This window comes from Bombyx mandarina, chromosome 04 (assembly GCF_030267445.1).
Source record: "Bombyx mandarina strain Sakado chromosome 04, ASM3026744v2".
Lineage (NCBI taxonomy): Eukaryota > Metazoa > Arthropoda > Insecta > Lepidoptera > Bombycidae > Bombyx > Bombyx mandarina.
In genome coordinates this window covers 2,543,895-2,562,046 of record NC_143211.1, presented here as the reverse complement: position 1 = coordinate 2,562,046, position 18,152 = coordinate 2,543,895, and the positions used below count along the sequence as shown (strand labels likewise).

Below are 18,152 nucleotides of genomic sequence, written 5' to 3'. Positions count from 1 at the left end.
ATAATTTACATATTTTATTATGGCATTCTTTTTTATGAATTACTAACGTGAATATGTCAAATCGTATAATAGGTATACTACCATGCGAAGTAACAACAGTCATTTCATATGTTAACTTAAGTTATGCACATCGCAAACACATCATATTACCCATAATAATTTTATTATCGTCGAACACACGATGAAGGAACAGCAACGTGTAATAAAAGTCAAACCCGCTGAATTTATAAGTTTGCATAATTATCGTTCGTATGGCGTATTGTGAGCACGCATGGATATTCTAGCCAATTATGCGTTCTAGTTTGAAATATCGGATATACGTACTAAAAGTTCTTTGGACGAAATTTTTTTTTTTTTTTTTTTTTTTTTTTTTTATTGCTTAGATGGGTGGACGAGCTCACAGCCCACCTGATGTTAAGTGGTTACTGGAGCCCATAGACATCCACAACGTAAATGCGCCACCCACCTTGAGATACAAGTTCTAAGGTCTCAAGTATAGTAACGACGGCTGCCCCACCCTTCAAACCGAAACGCATTACTGCTTCACGGCAGAAATAGGCAGGGTGGTGGTACCCACCCGCGCGGACTCACAAGAGGTCCTACCACCAGTAATTACGCAAATTATAATTTTGCGGGTTTCATTTTTATTACACGATGTTATTCCTTCACCGTGGAAGTCAATCGTGAACATTTGTTGAGTACGTATTTCATTTGAAAAATTGGTACCCGCCTGCGGGATTCGAACACCGGTGCATCGCTCAACACGAATGCACCGGACGTCTTATCCGTTAGGCCACGACGACTTGGGCGACGCCAATCGGATATGACAATACTAATGAGTTCAACTAACCACGTCAAACCAAACGGGCCGTGAGCTCAACTACTCTTAACGTAACGCATAAGAAGTCATTGCGTATAGGGACGCAGCATGATAGACGAATATGATTTCCATGATCCAATAAAATCCGTTTTACCACTATTATTGATCGAAGGTTTTACCCAATATTAATTTCATCTGTGTGCATTCCCTAAATATCGAAGTCGTCAAACGCTCAGTGTTCAAAGCTAACTATTGTGTGGGAACAAAAACGACGTAATAGAAAGAAAAAAAGGCTGACAAGGGTTCAGTATCTATTACTGGAGGTAATTTAGAACTGATGGGAGGCGGCGAGGTCTCTGCTCTAGGGTTTCTAATAAAAATTCGTATTGAATTCTGTTAATAAGAACGTTTGTTATGGTAAAGATTGGATTCGTACGTTTTCGGTTCGAGGTTTCAAATCGTTTGTGTAATAGGAAACAAAAAAGGTGGTATTAGTGCATTACTTTGTTTTGAACCATTGGTATTTGGGTATGACAACAATATGCGAATTGTTATTCGACACAGCGTATACTGTACAGAAATTTTGAAAATTTGAAATAAACTTTGAAATCGTTTTTGTACAGATTTTTTTATGCCTTAATTCAAAATATCTATCAGAGCTGTGGAAGAATACTCTCAAATTCTCTAAACCACAAGAAGTAGTAATACCTCATTATCCATTCACTCTTCTTAAGCACTAAATACTAAAGACGCCAAGGTTATAAGTTTCCAAATGATTTACTGTGAATTTAATAAGGAACAAATCGTCCCTTTCCGTGTAAAATCTCTAACGTCGATGTCTTTATTTGGGAGCTGTCCCTTTATTTCATTAATCTTAAATTTGCTATTATTAACTGAATATCGGAGGGACAGGCTTAACTTGTACTCGTCTGTGTTTGGTGCAAGTTAAAAGATTATGAGTCTGTTAAAGTTTGCGAATTTGAAATTGACGGTGTTTTTTTATAACTTAGAATTTTGTTATATTATTTTGAAAACACATTTATATAGTGTTGGGACTTCCTTTTCCTTATTCCTTCCTCAATCCCCTATCCACGCCATCTGTTGACACTACAAGAAAAACTACGTGCGTATAAAAATGGCGCGAAGTGTGTAAAAAAAACTAAAACATGGTGCCGGTGCAAAAACAATAAAATTGTGATTTGTTGATCAATCAGCACATATAACTCACGCCAGTGAGAAAATTGAATAGTGCATCAACGAAATACAGAGTGAGTCCTAAATCTTATCCTTTTCTCAGTCCCAAACATATCTAAATTCAAAACATAAAGCTCTAGTAATTGCTCGAAAATTACAAAATAATTATCCCAAAATATGATTCAATCAATAATTAGGGTCATTTGTAAAATGGTTTTTACAACTGACCCAAATTCAAACCAAGACCCAAGTCAAAATTTAAAGTAATGCTCATTAAAAGTGTTGTTTCGGTATTCCTATAGCAAAGTGGAGACAGTTCGCGAAGCAGTCTGTGTTTGGTACAATATCGTTAAATTCGTCCGAATGCTTACTTTCGAAGCTTGTTTCATGTATGGTGTTATCATAGCGGTTATAACATGTCATTCTTCAAGCGGTTCCATTTCGTCTCCCTTCTTTCAACAGCAACACAAATCTGCAACATATCTTTGAAATAATAGCTAGCGCGATTCATGCGTACTTTGGTGTACTTACTCTGATATGAACGCGTGTAAATGTCGTCGTCCAAAACACGTCATTACGGATCCTCCCGATCCATTAACGGTGCTTTTAGGTACCACAAGCACCGGTCACCGTCCTCGTCGAACCCGTCGCTTGGGACGAAGAGCTCGACGAGCGAATTAATCCACAGACACAGCCCACTGAGTTTCTCGCCGGATCTTCTGAGTGGGTCGCGTTTCCGATCCGGTGGTAGATTCTACGAAGCACTGCTCTTGCTAGGGCCAGTGTTAGCAACACTCCGGTTTGAGCCCCGTGAGCTCACTTACACGTTAGAGCGAAGCTGAAATACCCTCTCAAGGCTATCAGCATAGGTAGAGGAAAAAAAGTGTCACTTTTTTTTAAATGCTTTGTAAAGGTACACTAAATCGCTTTCTCTTGTGGCTTTAGAGGCCTTGTAAGTAATTGGTACTAGTTCTAAGGTCGGGTAGACCGTTTAATCGTCCCGGCATCGTGTCATCGGATTAAAGTTAAAAGCCTTTACACCGCTCAGCTACTCTTGTATCAAAACAAATTAAGTTCTCTGACGATAATAGCTTTTCTCTGAGAGCTGTCAGTTTTTGTTTTGTTGCCCGTTCAAATGCCATTAAAATTATATTCATGAACGTCCATATTCCGACAATAACAATACTGGATGCAAATTTATCTTCAATACCACTGTACGTACATATGTATCTGTTGAGGAGGTAATGGGAATCCATTGATGTTGAGCGTTTACTGGAGCTTCAAGCTTACTCGAGGATACATCTCATCCCAAATGCGGCTTTCTTGAGTAATTTGATTAGTCTCAGATTCATTGTAACAATGACTGAGTACCTCTTGATTGGAACGCGCGATGGTGATGGTTTTTAGAAGAATCTGCGCAACACGATAACCCTATTATCGTGGTTGCCTCTACATACCCAATCTAGGCGATTAGGCAACATAGAACGCCGTCGTCCTAAACACGTCATTCCGGATCAGATCTTCACCACCCACTCCCAGCCCGGATACAAGATCGATACTTTTAGTCATTCCAAGCATCGGTCAGCGATCCATTTTTTTAAGGAATTTTATGAGCTGGTAACTAAGACCTTTAAGGCATGTCTTATTTTAATTGATATTCACATATTTATGAAAAATAAAATTATAGACTGAAATGAAATGAAGATGATTAATTTGAGACATTAATCAACTGGGATGAAATATAATCTCAATAAAATGGTGGTCATTTACTGAGATTTTTTCAGTGGACTTTTTGGAGGATCCCGATAAGTTACGTCCAGCGGCTTTGTTTCATTTTCCCACATTTGTGCACTTTCACAGATATTAAACAGTAAATGAACCACTGTTATTACACATTTAAACGTGAAGAAACACTAAATAAACAAAATAAAACAAATCACACAACTTCACTCCTCGCGTTCTCAAACCCAAACAACCCAAAAAGTCCATCAGCGGTCCATCGTCAAAATGCACAGATTAAAATAATTGTACGCGTACACTACAGCGTTTCTTCATCGTTTAAGTAATGTGGAGCAACCCTATGCAACGCTTTTGCTAAGCTAATAACAGTAAAACCATTATAACGTATATCGATTAGATAGATTAGCTCGTCCGTCTATTCACTTACAATTTCGAGCGTTACAATAGTAGCTGATAATTTCGAAATTAATTGCTTACAATGTTGTTAATCTATCTATATATATAAAAATGAATTGCTGTTCCTTAGTCTAGCTAAACCTCGAGAACGGCTGGATCGACTTGGCTAATTTTGGTCTTGAATTATTTGTGGAAGTCCAGAGAAGGTTTAAAAGGTAGATAAATATGAAAATATCGGAATTAAATAAAAATAACTATGTTGTTTTCCATAATGGGTAATTCGAACTACGGATATAATTATGAGTATCGTGTAAAATATAGAGAAGATAATCTTTTAAAAACTTTGATTTAATTTTAGATCCTGCGATGCTCTATAACATGATAAATGTTGTGGAGTCTGGTAAATCTATATCTGTAAACATTATGTTTCCGCTTCGTGTAGTTATCTCGTTTATTAAATTGATGTATATTCAGAAATAAGGTTAAATTTTCATATTAATTAAGATAAAAATAGAAAACATCTAACGAAATATATTATGCCCGAATTTATTCATAGAGAAAAATGTAACGGTTTTGTTATTTTTTAACACAAATCGATCGTGCTCTCTGTATCGAGATTTTCTAAGCTTTTTCAGTATTTTCCTTAGTGTGTTTTCTTTATGTGAATTAGCGAGTTCACGACCCACCTGATATTAATTAGTGTTCAGGGCCCATAGACATCAGTACCCTAACGATATCATCGGCCACAATAACCGTGTGTTTAAACCGTAAAGTTATTTTTAGTTACGACTCGCGAATTTCGAAGAACTTAATTTGTTTATTTATTTTTAATTAATTTTAAGATTGAAGATCGATCTAAAGAACATACTAAAGTCGCAATTTAAATCGCTCCAACAGACAGCTCCGACCTAAGGGCGTATTGTATTCATGTGTAAATTGAAGTAAGCTAATGTCCGGACCTATAGTGGCTATTACCCCATGATTTACGGTCAAAAGCATCCCACAATATATGGCGTCTTCGTTACATGTTAATTTTAGTTTCTTTCTGATTAGCAGCCTCACGACGGCTGTCTTATCCAAATTGTATAGTTTTTGGCTTGGGAGAGTAGCCATTAAAATGTTTTCTTTTTGTTTTTGGGGGCAGCTATAGTTCGTAAGCTGATGGGCTTAAGATTGATTTTAGAATTGAACTTGTCCGGTGAATCTTTTGTTGACTTCTAAATAACAGGTTCGTTCGAATCCAAAATATATGCTATACATATTAAACAATTTAAACACAAAAGGCGTGGAAGATTTATACTTGGCAGTGAACATTTCAGAATATGCAGAGGGCTTTGTCAGCTTTGAATTACCTAGTCTGGTCTCACGGACATTGATCGATGCAACTGTGAGAGTTCTAGAAATTCTCAAAGACAACGTAAATTATGTCAAAATAACCAGATTATAAAAATGCCTTGTTGATAAAAACGCTCTGGAATTGGATTACCAAAGTAAGCATGTCTTTTCATGCGTACCACGGCTATTCCCCTGGCATTTTTGACGTCCATGAGCGACGGTCGCCACTTACCATCAACTGGGCTGTGTGCTTATTTTCCTTCTTTTTATTGCTTAGACGGGTGAACGAGCTCACGGGCCACCTGATGTTAAGCGGTTACCGGAGTCCATAGACATTAACAACGTGAATTCCGCAATAATGGATGACCGCATCCACATTGAGATCTTTGTGTACCAGTAAACCAGTTCACTCGATAGGTAGTAAAATATACAAAAATGAACCCAATCAAAATAATACTTAATTCAATTAAGTAACAAGAATTCGTCACTAATTTTGTATAAAATTTCCGTGATACTAATACACTACTACTGCCCTTTACATCACCAACCGAATCCAAAACGATCGATCAAATTAATTACACCCTAGAAACACAAACATAAAAACCACTCTGACATCAAAACACTTCAACTGTAATTCCTAGAGAATAACGTCTATATTTAACTGTGCGTAGCTTGGATATCCGCCTAAAAAGAACTAAAGCAATGAGTCTTTAACTCGCCACTTATAGTACTGCTTAAACGGCCGCATACCGTAATTCTTTTCATTCGATTTTTACTAATCGTTACCATGAAAAATATTTGTAACGAGTATAATTACAAGCTTTTTATTTAGACACACTGAACAGGCTGGATAGCTGGTGTTGAGGTTTGACTTTTTTGTTTTCAAAATACTTTCTTAAGAACAGAAAATCTCACGACCGATGCTTTATGAAGATCAATAAATACTATCTATACTTAATATTATAAAGCTGAAGAGTTTGTTTGTTTGAACGCGCTAATCTCAGGAACTACTATTCCGATTTGAAAAATTCTTTCAGTGTTAGATAGCCCATTTATTGAGGAAGGCTATAGGCCATATAACATCACACTAAGACTAATACAAACGGAGCACCAATACAGAATGTTTCCAAAATGTTTTTTTTTTCTTTCTACGCAAATAAAGTCAGTCGCAGGGAAAATTTAGCGTAATGCTCAAGTAACTATTCCGCGCTGACGAAGTCGCGGGCAAAAGCTAGTTATTATATAATATGGCTGATACTTGGGGTGCTATTGTTAGTATGAGATGATCCCCTCGAAGAATCACACAACGCGCTATCAGTGCTGAACATAACTGGAGCCAATCACTCCATAATGCGTTCAAATCTGCAGCATACTTCCGGCTCCAATGTGTCTTTCCGAAAACCCTCACTTTATATCGGTCCTTTCAATTCAGCTTCTTTCTAGGTAGACTTCTAGAGTTACCAGAGCCATGAGCTCTTCTGACCATCTTCAGCAATACAAAATCCCTTGGAACTAAAAACGCTTCTGCCGTGAAGGGTGAGGCATTCAAACATACGAGTCTTTGTCTTTACATAATCTATTGCGTTATCTCTTTTTTTTGTTTTGTTCGCAGTAAGCTATGAACAAAATAAATAAATCGAATAAAAATAATGAATATCTCAGCAAAGCCACGCGGCAGCAGTGGGCTTAATATTTTCATATCATAACATTGCTTTTGCAATTCAAATTTAATTTACATAGAATTACGTTACGAATTCGGTTGTGCGGAAAATACGGCTCGTTTAAACATGTTCTACTTTAAATATTTTCTAAAGTATTGATATATTTCTTTATTTGTACATTAATTGTTTTATTTTTCTGAAATCTACTGACACAAAAATTCTGCCTGCATTTTAAATGTCAAGCAAACTTGGTTTTGAACGGTAAATCAACCGATCTTCATAAATCAGTATTCATTGTATCGATTTTATTATTCCGATTTCTCTGAATATCAAATGGCCGAGAAAATGCCATTAAAAAAGTCCGCGTATAAAACCTAATTTCTTTTCACAAATTTTGATAAACAACAATATAATTGAATGGTTAGTGACATAATGATGAAATGAAATGGCGACAGGTCTCTGCAACAGCATGCGATCGTAGAATGTCCCTTCAGCTCAAGGGAAAAAATTTAAGGTGAGGAGTGCGTGCGGCAGAGATACGAATGTTGAGATGGATGCGTGGAGTGACAAGAATGGACAAGATAAAAAATTAGTATATCAGAGGGAGTGTGAAAGTAGCCCCGATAATCAACAAATTAAAGAGCGGACGGTTAGCGTGGTATGGACATGTGATGCGTAGAGAGGAGATACATATGACTAGGAGATGTATGAAAATGGTAGTGCAAGGTAGAGGGGGAAGAGGTCGACCGAAGAAGACATGGATGGAGTGTGTGAATGACGATATGAGAGAGAGAGGAGTGAGTGTTGTGATGACGGCTGATAGAAGAGAATGGAAGAGAAAAGTTTGCTGTGCCGACCCCACCTAGTGGGATAAGGTGGAGAAAAAAAAAGAGATTGGTGACATAATGTCTAATGTCAATCGTTTTGTTTACAAAAATCTAAAATTTTCCCTAAAAATAACACACATGTTAGACATTTTCCAACTTAGGCATTTAACCGCTGTTGCGTTGTTCTTTGGCGCGCAAGTTTGACATGTGTCATTTCTGACGTCTTAGGCAACTAATAATGTCAGTGGCCTTTCGTATGCATCGAAAAAGAAATTGTTGCACCTCAAGCGTTGCGTGCCGATTATTAATCGCTTCATTGATTTTAGTATAACTTTTTCTATAGTTGACAAGGCGTTGAAACCAGTATTAAGACCGGTTAATTTTTTACACGCGCGTTACGTATTCTATTTTTAAAAATAGGATTCTAGAATTTCTAGTTCTTTCGCTTTGTGCGAACCGATATGAGTTTTTTTTTTCTTTTCCAACAGGCTTAGAATTGTTTACCGTGAAAGGCTTCTTGGCTTTAACGCTATGTTTTAATGCAACAGGTCTGGGACGATGTAACATTCATCAATGCCAAGAATGAATTAAAGTCTTGTTTATTACTTGATAGCGCCTTTTTGTAATTATTAAGATTTATCCCGTTTATCGCGTTAATTTGCAATTAAATTTTATGTGCGATCAATACTTTTTGTTCAATGCTATTTTTGCAATTAAGTACAGAGACAACCAGCATTGCTTAAACTAAAATCAAACAAAGAAATTAGCAAATAAAATTTTCGAAAATCGAATAACCCACGATTTCGGGGCCATTTAAAATTAGAAACACTTTTGTTTGCATTTATTGAACCTGTGTTGTATGTTTCAGATTGATGCGAAGTGGAATTATATAATTGAAAAAAAAGTTGAGAAAGAAACATTCGATGACATATAATATTTTATAATAATTAGATTTTTTTATTATTATATAAATGGGTGGACGAGCTCACGGCCCACCTGGTGTTAAGTGATTACTGGAGCCCATAGGCATTTACAACGTAAATGCGCAACCCATGTTGAGATATAAGATGTAAAGTCTCGGTATAATTACAACGGCTGCCTCATCCTTCAAGCCGAAACGCATTACTGCTTCACGACAGAAATAAGCGCGGTGGCGGTACCTACTCATGCGGATTCACAAGACGTCCTACCACCAGTAAATATGCAAATTTAAATTTTTCGAGTTCAATTTTTATTACACGATCCTATTCCTTCACCGTGGAAGTCAATCGTGAACATTTGTTACCTACTTATTTCTACAGAAATTTATACCTGCCAACCAGATTCGAAATTCGTTGCATCCCCTGATACGAATGCACCGGACGTCTTATCCTTTAGGCCACGACGACTTCAATTATAATTCTAAGTTGAAAATTTTACACTACATAATCTTTAACATCGCTCAAAGAAAGGCTCAAGAGTATATAGGATTACCAAACTTATGTCTAAAATTCATTATTTTAAACATTTTATTCATAATGCATATGTACGCATAGAAAGAAAAAACGAAAATGCTTGGTGACAATTTTTGTCAACGATCAATTTATTAAATATTATTTCATCGCATCGCGTAGCTTCGTTAGGTTGTATCGAAAATCGAACCATCCACGGCCATCAACCCATGACGATTCAATTTACGTACAATCGTGTATCGATAATTCATAATCGTTTTTAGTTAAAGTATCGATACATATGTACATAGATTTACTCGCGTGTTACCATGAATAATTTGATTTCGAACAAAACACATTCTCATGGATGTCGAGTGCTCGTCTACGCTACTAATCGAACAAGCGTTTATTCATTTGTTACAACGTGCAGACTAGTTCACGACATATTCACGATGTTAACTCATTATAGGAACGCTCCCTACAACCGCATTCAGTCCACATTAAGACACGAGGTCTGACTTGTACTAGAATAAAAATAGTAATATAATACAAAATCATAATACGAGAGTCTTTTTCTTCTTTGTCTTCACCTTATCCCAGTAGATGAGGTCGGCACACCGAATTTTTCTATTCCAATCTCTTCTATCAGCCGTCATCTCAACACTCACTCCTCTCTCTCTCTCATATCGTCATTAACACACTCCATCATAAGCAACAGTCCTGATATATCTAACACGCACATAACAAAAAATACAGTCGAATTAAGGAACTTGATTCTCTTTTGAACTGGTTTAAAAACCGTTACTCTATTGTTCAAACTGAAGGATGATCACTATGAATATATTTACATATGCCGGACCAGCTTAATACTAATATGACCAAACCCACGGACTTAGTTTCAAACCTGCTTCCTTATGATTAAGGTGAGTATTTCACTGCGAACAAAACAGTATCAAAATAGTAGTCATCCATCAATTAAGTGTCATTAGTTTGCTATCCCCGCACTATTGGATCTCATTAACGATTGTTTGTTGGTATTATTACTCGATAATTTTCCCTGTTTTGTATCCGAATGATTGATTCGAATGGATCCAAACCGAATCACTTCACAAACATTAGTGGTCGACCGCAACTGTTTGGACAACCGATTTTATAACATTCCATTTTGAAATTCAAATTATTGGTTTGTGCTTTTTTTGTTTTTATTATATTAATTTATTTCATTGAAATAAGCTCTTTGTAAGTATGCGTGGCGGGACAGAGAGCATTCTAATTGCATTTGATTGTGGGTTTTTAGCATAAGCTATATAGATAGGTTTTTTAGGATTTTTGGATCCAGTCCAGATAGCCTGATAGATAGGTAGACCCTGTGCTATTTTAAAAGTGTATAGATAAAATATATTTTTTACTAAGAATTTGCTTATCCAATTATAAATTTACATATATTAAGTGATGTTTCCGGTTCAAGATAATTCTCGAAATTTCACGAAAATTGTCCAAACTTTAGCCATTCTTAGTCTCTTCCGATATATGCTAATTGTCTAATATTGTGCATTGACTCGAAGTACGTAACTAGTAATCATCATCATCAACCTGTATCTCTCCACTTCTGGATGTAGGCCTCTCCGATAGTCCGCCACAATGAACGATCCTCCGCCTTCCGCATCCAATCTCTCCCAGCATATCGCCGCAAGTCAAGTCAGTAGTACTAGTAAGCAGGGAATTAAAAGCCTAGGAATAGTTAAGAAACTTTAGAGAATATAGTAGAAGCAAAGGGAATTGTTTAGCTTGCTTTAGTATTTTAATATCAATCTCAATGTGCAAATCGTATATTTTAGTTTGAATCTATAGCTAGCATAAACACAGATCATAAGCGCTATGTAACTCCAGTTTTTTATCAGTAAATCCGTAACACTATACGAATTTACTGGTGGTAGGACCGGTTGTGAGTCCGCGCGGGTGGGTACCACCACCCGGCCTGTTTCTGCTGTGAAGCAGTAATGCGTTTCGGTTTGAAGGGTGGGGCCGCCGTTGTAACTTACTTGAGACCATAGAACTTATATCTCAAGGTGGGTGGCGCATTTACGTTGTGGATATTTATGGGCTCCAGTAACCACTTAACACCAGGTAGGCTGTGAGCTCGTCCACCCATCTAAGCAATAAAAAAAAATAAAAATGCAGAGGAATCCCAACTGATGTGTACTTATTTGTATAAATCACGATTTATATTACACGAAAACGATCGAACTCGCCCGCAAAACATGTAATATTGGTAATATGTCATTACATCACAATGAAAATGTACCTTTACTATTACAACAACCAATTTAAATTTACCATAACCTCAATTTTACTCTTCGATATTCAACTTTATGTAACGAAAACATAAAATTCAGTTCGATCTTGTATTTAGAAAGCATAGAAGTGAAAGATTTGAGTTTTATTTTCATCGGAATAAAGTTGAGAATGTATTGAAGTGTATTTTTGTAAGGTTTCGATTTGGAGCCGTGCACATTGAAATCAATTTCCGGTTCTCTTTTACATAAAATATTGAGATGAGACTTTACGATGAGCTGTCTTGCGTCTTATTGTTGTTGTTTTTTTAATAGTACATTCGTAATAAAATCTGTCATTTTTTATTTTACGTCATCCTACAATAAAATACAGAATACGATATATACGAGTATGGCTTTAGGTAAAACCCCTCAATACGAGGAAATCATGATGAACTCGACAAACTATAGGTTACAATAAGAAAAACGTAAATTCTTGTGAACGCGCGTAAGAAGTTATACTTCTTTGGTGTATTTGGTTTATTTATCAAACTAGCATTCACAAATATGTCAAATCTTGAGACAAGAAGGAAAGAGACCCCGCAGTGGTGTGATCAAATAACCGCCCTAACTGGGCTGCCAGTCGCAACCGCCATTCGAGAAGCTGAGGACCGGACGAGATGGAAACAGCTCACGAGACAGGCCACGGTCAAGTTTCAGGGACACGACCTTCAGCAATGAAGAAAGCGACGAAGAAGAAGAGACAAGATGAATGAAATGATTCACATGCTTTAAAAAACAATAAACTCCTGCCAAAGATGTCAAAAGAGGCGTAACCTAAAAAAAACACTCTTTTTGCACAAAATGTAAATATTCTAGTAAATGCAGTGGTTAGAGCTGAAACCGCTTAGAAGCAGCCATGGGTCCGGCAGACCTTACTATTGGATAAACAGAATCACCATACACGAAAAAGAACTTCAAATTATACAAAACCGTTCGCGATCGTTAAGATTCATTACGTTTTATTGTGTTCGGTTGGGCTCGACGAAACATCCAAAAAGAGCAAATCGTTCAACGTTGCGACGTTCTTCTCTCGAATTAAGTTGTGGAGCCCTTAATATAGTGTACCCTAATATAAGCTACATATAATCCAAATTAATTTACCACATATCAATTGACTCGGTGGTGCGCTATTTAACCCCCCAGACTGTTGCGCCAAGGGTTGTGAGTTCGATTCCCACATCGGGCAAAAATTCGTTTGATGAACAGGTTTGTTTGCTCTTTGTCTGGTTGCTTATTATCTATATATATATGTTAAAGTACATAAGTATGTGCGTTAGTCTCTGGTACTTATAACACAGGGAATCCTAATTTGGGGCCGGATGACTGTGCGTGATCTCTTCCCAGTTATTATTATTATTAATTACAATTCAATGTAATTCACGTGTTGCCTCTTTTTTCTTTATTTATTTATAACTAAAACAACCTTCACGGTTAGGAATAGGCTATCGAAATTGGTAAATTGTACAATTTAACAGAAAGAAACAATCAAAATATATAGCCGCAACCAGTCTAATTCGTTCCAGAATTTAGGCACATGACTTTATTGTCCGAGTCCAGATATGAAGCTGATGCATGGAGTCTGGAAACATTTAATTTCATCTAAGAGAAGATTGAGTGTGCCAGGCTTGCTACAAACCAGGAAAAGTGACGATTGCTCGTCAGGGGCATTACATGTATCCACAGTAATGATACCAACGACAACTCTGACAACAGTAATACGGCAAAGAAACATTAGCATAGTCAGGGAAGGGTAATAGATGAAGATTTACACAAAGATAACAACAATAAATATAAACGACCAATCAATCAACCCGAATCCTTTGTCCATCGGTAAAATACAAATTAAAATATCTTCAGAGATAAGGATTTAAAAAGAGTGTGTGTATACTTATAATATATATTATATTTTAGGACATTTTAAGGATATATATATTATATATAATATATAAAATAAATAAAATAATATTATTTTATATATTTATATTTTATATAAATATATAAACTAAAATATAATATATAAAATATATATTATATTTTAGTTACTAAATAGTAGTAAAATGTTACTATTATGTCAAGGTTATAGCGATTAGAAGAGTGTTAAGGTAACAATTATCAAGTATGTATAAGACTAAAGAACAGAACTTCATCATTATGTACAAAGAAATGTGATTGGAATTAAACTCTTTTGTTCTGTTCGAATACTTTGTGCGAGTCAGAAAGGTTCCTTGTTTTTTTATCTTTGACTTTAAAATGCACGAAAGAGAACACGCGACACATTACCCTGCAGAACCCATAAAATTCAAAACCCAATAAAACTCCTTTTGTTTTCTATTTCCCGGAACGCGGCGACATGAGACCTCGAATTTCTTTAAAACGTCGTCGCCATCTTTTTGTTAGTCTCGGCCACGAAATGGCGACCGTAAAAAGTTTTGGCGCGAACCGAGCGGCGGCCCTTTGTACGCCAATTAAATTTCAATTCGACTTTTAAATCGATACATCGTCTAAATTATCTTAATGATTAAGTTTACTGAGAATCAAATTAATCGATTCTACAAATTGATAAAAGTAATTAACAAAGTTCGGAAAAGTTTTGATGCTTTAAACGAAACAAATCGAAATCGAATCGATTAAAACGAATCATCGTTCCGTGTAAACATTATCGTAGTCTCTTTAATTTGTCGGAATGTTTTTGTAACGATTACTCGAATTACGTTTTCCGATGTTACAATATCGATATCCTACCTGTTGTTGGTATTCAATTAATTTGTCTCCTCACAATTAGTCCGGTTCTCGGTGTCATGTACCTTTTTTTTTCTTATAATCACTGCGGCATCTTTAAACTTTGTTATTCGATTAAATAAGCTGTTTTAATAGCTCCGTGACATTTTTTTTATCATTTCATAAGTACTAACAGGAATGATATTTTCGTTCAAGTTGCGCTATCAAATTTAAAAAAAGTAATGAATCTGCAAAAACTTTTTCCAATACTGTTAATAGATCAATAACTGCTATGTTATTTCAAAACGTAAGCTATACTACTACTTTCTTGATACTTAATCTAGTAAATTTTTAATTAACGAAGTCTTACTATTTTTCTTATAAAACTTATTGTGGGACTAATACTATATGCTAGTATTAAAGGTAATATTTAAAGGCGTTTATATTATAACATAGTAATTAGTAAAATATGTTCCATATCTATTAATTCGTTCATATAAATCGTCAGCAATTCATTGCCATTTCGCCAAAAATTTTACATGGAAGAAGCGCGTGAACAAGTTTTTGATATCTTTAGAATTGGTAATATTACACCGCTCAATTAGTCTAGGAAAACAAAACCCTTTTCCGTTGACATTAGGTTCGAAAATATATCGAATTGGCGAAAAGTCTCTTTTGCACTTGTAACCCGTGAATCTTAATTCAGAGCTGGCTTGACATTGCTTACGAAGTGCGGTCGCATTGTCGTCAAGAAGGATGACTTCGTAAATCGGCTCCTTTCAACTGAATTCCCATTTACGCGATGGGCTAGCTCAAATATCGCTAACGATTTCGCTTTGACCACAACCCATCATTACGGAGCGAAGAGATGCCTGAATTTTTTTTTGTATTAATTAATGTAGGAAAAGTATACATTAGGTTTGCTTGTAAAACTATTACGAAATTTTATCAAGATTCCAGGTAATCATTGTATAGTTAATACCCAAGCATTTGTTATTGTTATAGACGTGTTTGGAGCATATTGAGACTGCTCATCAAACCTGCAAAAACCATCGTCAGCAGTGTCACTTCACTGCTAGGAAGGCCTTTCCCATGGTTCGCCACATGGATCTGTCTTCCGCCTTTTGCATCCAATTCCTTACTGGTAGTTATCTATATAGTTGGCTAAAAAAATGGTATGCGTGCACTTTGGTGCACGTGAAAGAAGTGAAACTTCTTTTGCGGTATTTAGTATTTTAATTTTCTTCATTTTTCATCCTTAAATCAAATGTCCCTTGTAACAGGAAATGCTGTGTATAAGACAAATGAGTTAGCACGCTTTGTCCTTACCCTCTCTTCACGGTCGAGTGGTTCGCGAGATACTCTGTCTATTTTCTCACTCTCACTCTTCCTAAATTGTATATTTTCTCTTTAGCCGTAACGAATCTGTCACGAGTTAAATTTTAACCTTGACGCGCCTAAAGAAGTTTCACTTCAAAAACCAAACAAACTCCGTTCATTAATATTGAAATTGATTCTCTCGAGGCGCCACATCGAGCACCTGCGCCGCTATCATCCGGTGTCATTTGTCACTGACCCAACGTACATATATGTAAAGACGTTACCTCAGACAGACGTGGGATCATTTAGCTTGTCCACCTGCTAGGTAGCTGACCTTTAAAGACTTTAACCGCTAACATACCTAACCTAATGATTACTTTATATAACTAAACACTTTTTTGTTTTGTTTTCGCGGTTTATATGTAACCATCGCTCTCGGTATTAACAACTAGCTTATTAATTATCTTTACGTTATGTACATATTGTAGCGATGAGTTTCGGAAAAATTGATAAGGTGACACGTATTCAATCAAGAGTAGGATTGTCGAGCACACCGGAATTGTCTCGGGCTATTGACGAAAAGCTTTTTGAATTTATGTTCGTAATGCTGAATCAAGCCCATTAATAAATCACCATGAGTGAGTAATCACCGTCGCTTACATACATAAGTCAGCTAGGACCAAGGCATAGCTGTACCACTGTTTACCGCTCAGGACTACTTTGAATTGGTTTGAATCTTCATTTGAAGATGTTCATTCCAAAGCCAGATGATACCTAACAGTGCCTCGGAAAACGCACTAAGTCTACGTTTTGTTAGCCGAACATAATCTAGTATCTTTTTAGTTATTAGAAATGAAAAGATCAGCAGGTGTTCTACTTCGCACTCTGACCCGAACCGTGTCTTAGATTTAAAGGGTGCTAATTAGGTGCTCTTTGATTATTTATCCTAGCAAATAAGGGATTTAACAGCTTGTAGAAAATTGAGCCTAAACCGACCCCAAATGAGATGTTGAAAAGTGTTGTCTAGGTTCCATTAACTATACACAATAATCCGTGAGATTATTCACCCATTTAAACGTTTTAATGAGGGACCATACTAAATCGCATCAATACATACCATAGTTCTTACAAGTAACCTCTTTAATTAGCATACAAGTCAATAAAGGATCAACGGAAAAATCGATGTGTACCACAAATTGAAAGTGCACAAGACGTAACATAAAATGAATCGAAGACAAGTAAGTGGGAAAGTTTATTATGTCTCTTGTAACAAAGTTAGTCGGGAAACGTCGAGCGACCGTGAAGTTCGCTTCGGGCCATTTGTGCCTGGTGATCCGTGTTGTCTGCAGTATGCACAAATGTATATCATAAGCACTTGTTATGCAAATTGGACGGATTTTAAGTTGACTTTGTATAGGTTTTCAAATTTTTATTACTATTCAGTTAGCGTTTGAACTGCTCCCGAAAATGAGGCCAAGTGATTCCTAACACCCGAATTAAGTTTAATATTTTTACATTTATGATATTTTTGATTATTTTTTTCCTACCTAAGCTGATAGCCTTGAGAGGCTATATCAGCGTCGCCTTAACTAGTAGGTGAGCTCACGGGGCTCAAGCCTGATGACGTTGCTAACACGAACCCTAGTAAGAGCCGTGCTTCGCAGAATCTACCACCGGATCGGAAACGCAACCCACTAAGAAGATCCGGCGAGCAACTCAGTGGGCTGTGTCTGAGGGTTAATTTACTCGCCGAGCCCTTCGTCGCAAGCGACGGGTTCGACGAGAACGATGACCGGTGCTTGAGGTACCTAAAAGCACCGGTCATTACCGTTAGTGGATCGGGAGGATCCGAAATGACGTGTTTGGGGTGACGTCGACTGCTTTCCATTCTGTCCACAGGATCGGGAATGTAGTTACCGGCGGCCACGATAAGAGGGTTCTCGTGTCGTGCCGTTTTGTCGAAGTGGGGTTATTTTTGAATTCACGCAATGTAATAAGAACAGATGACGAGCAGGGTCAACGGCCTCAAGGGAACGCCTCTTACGTCACTACTTCAGGATATATCGGTGATTTCCTAAACATGAAGTATTAAAATCACGCATTTATATCTAGAAAAACTATAGCGTTTTCAGTTTAACTGGTGGTAGTCTATTTTTATTTCTGTCTGCATTCTGTGTTTACACCTAATTTATATTTATTTGGCACGAGATCGGATTTTTTGCATTCGTTTAACAACTATCAAACGCAAGGTTGAACCCATAAAATTGCAAATGTACGTTGCACTGTATTGACTTGGAGAGCGTCTGAGGTGCAGTTTTGAGACATGACTACAATACACAGACGATAATACGTGACTACCCAAATTTCGCCCCCCT

The 18,152-nt window shown here is 36.7% G+C and overlaps 1 protein-coding gene across 5 annotated transcripts in view; it reads left to right on the top strand.

Moving 5' to 3' along the window:
* Positions 1-18,152, top strand: part of LOC114243704 (pseudouridylate synthase RPUSD2) — a 469,381-nt gene that overhangs the window by 379,019 nt on the left and 72,210 nt on the right. The gene's annotated exons all lie outside the window — the stretch shown is intronic.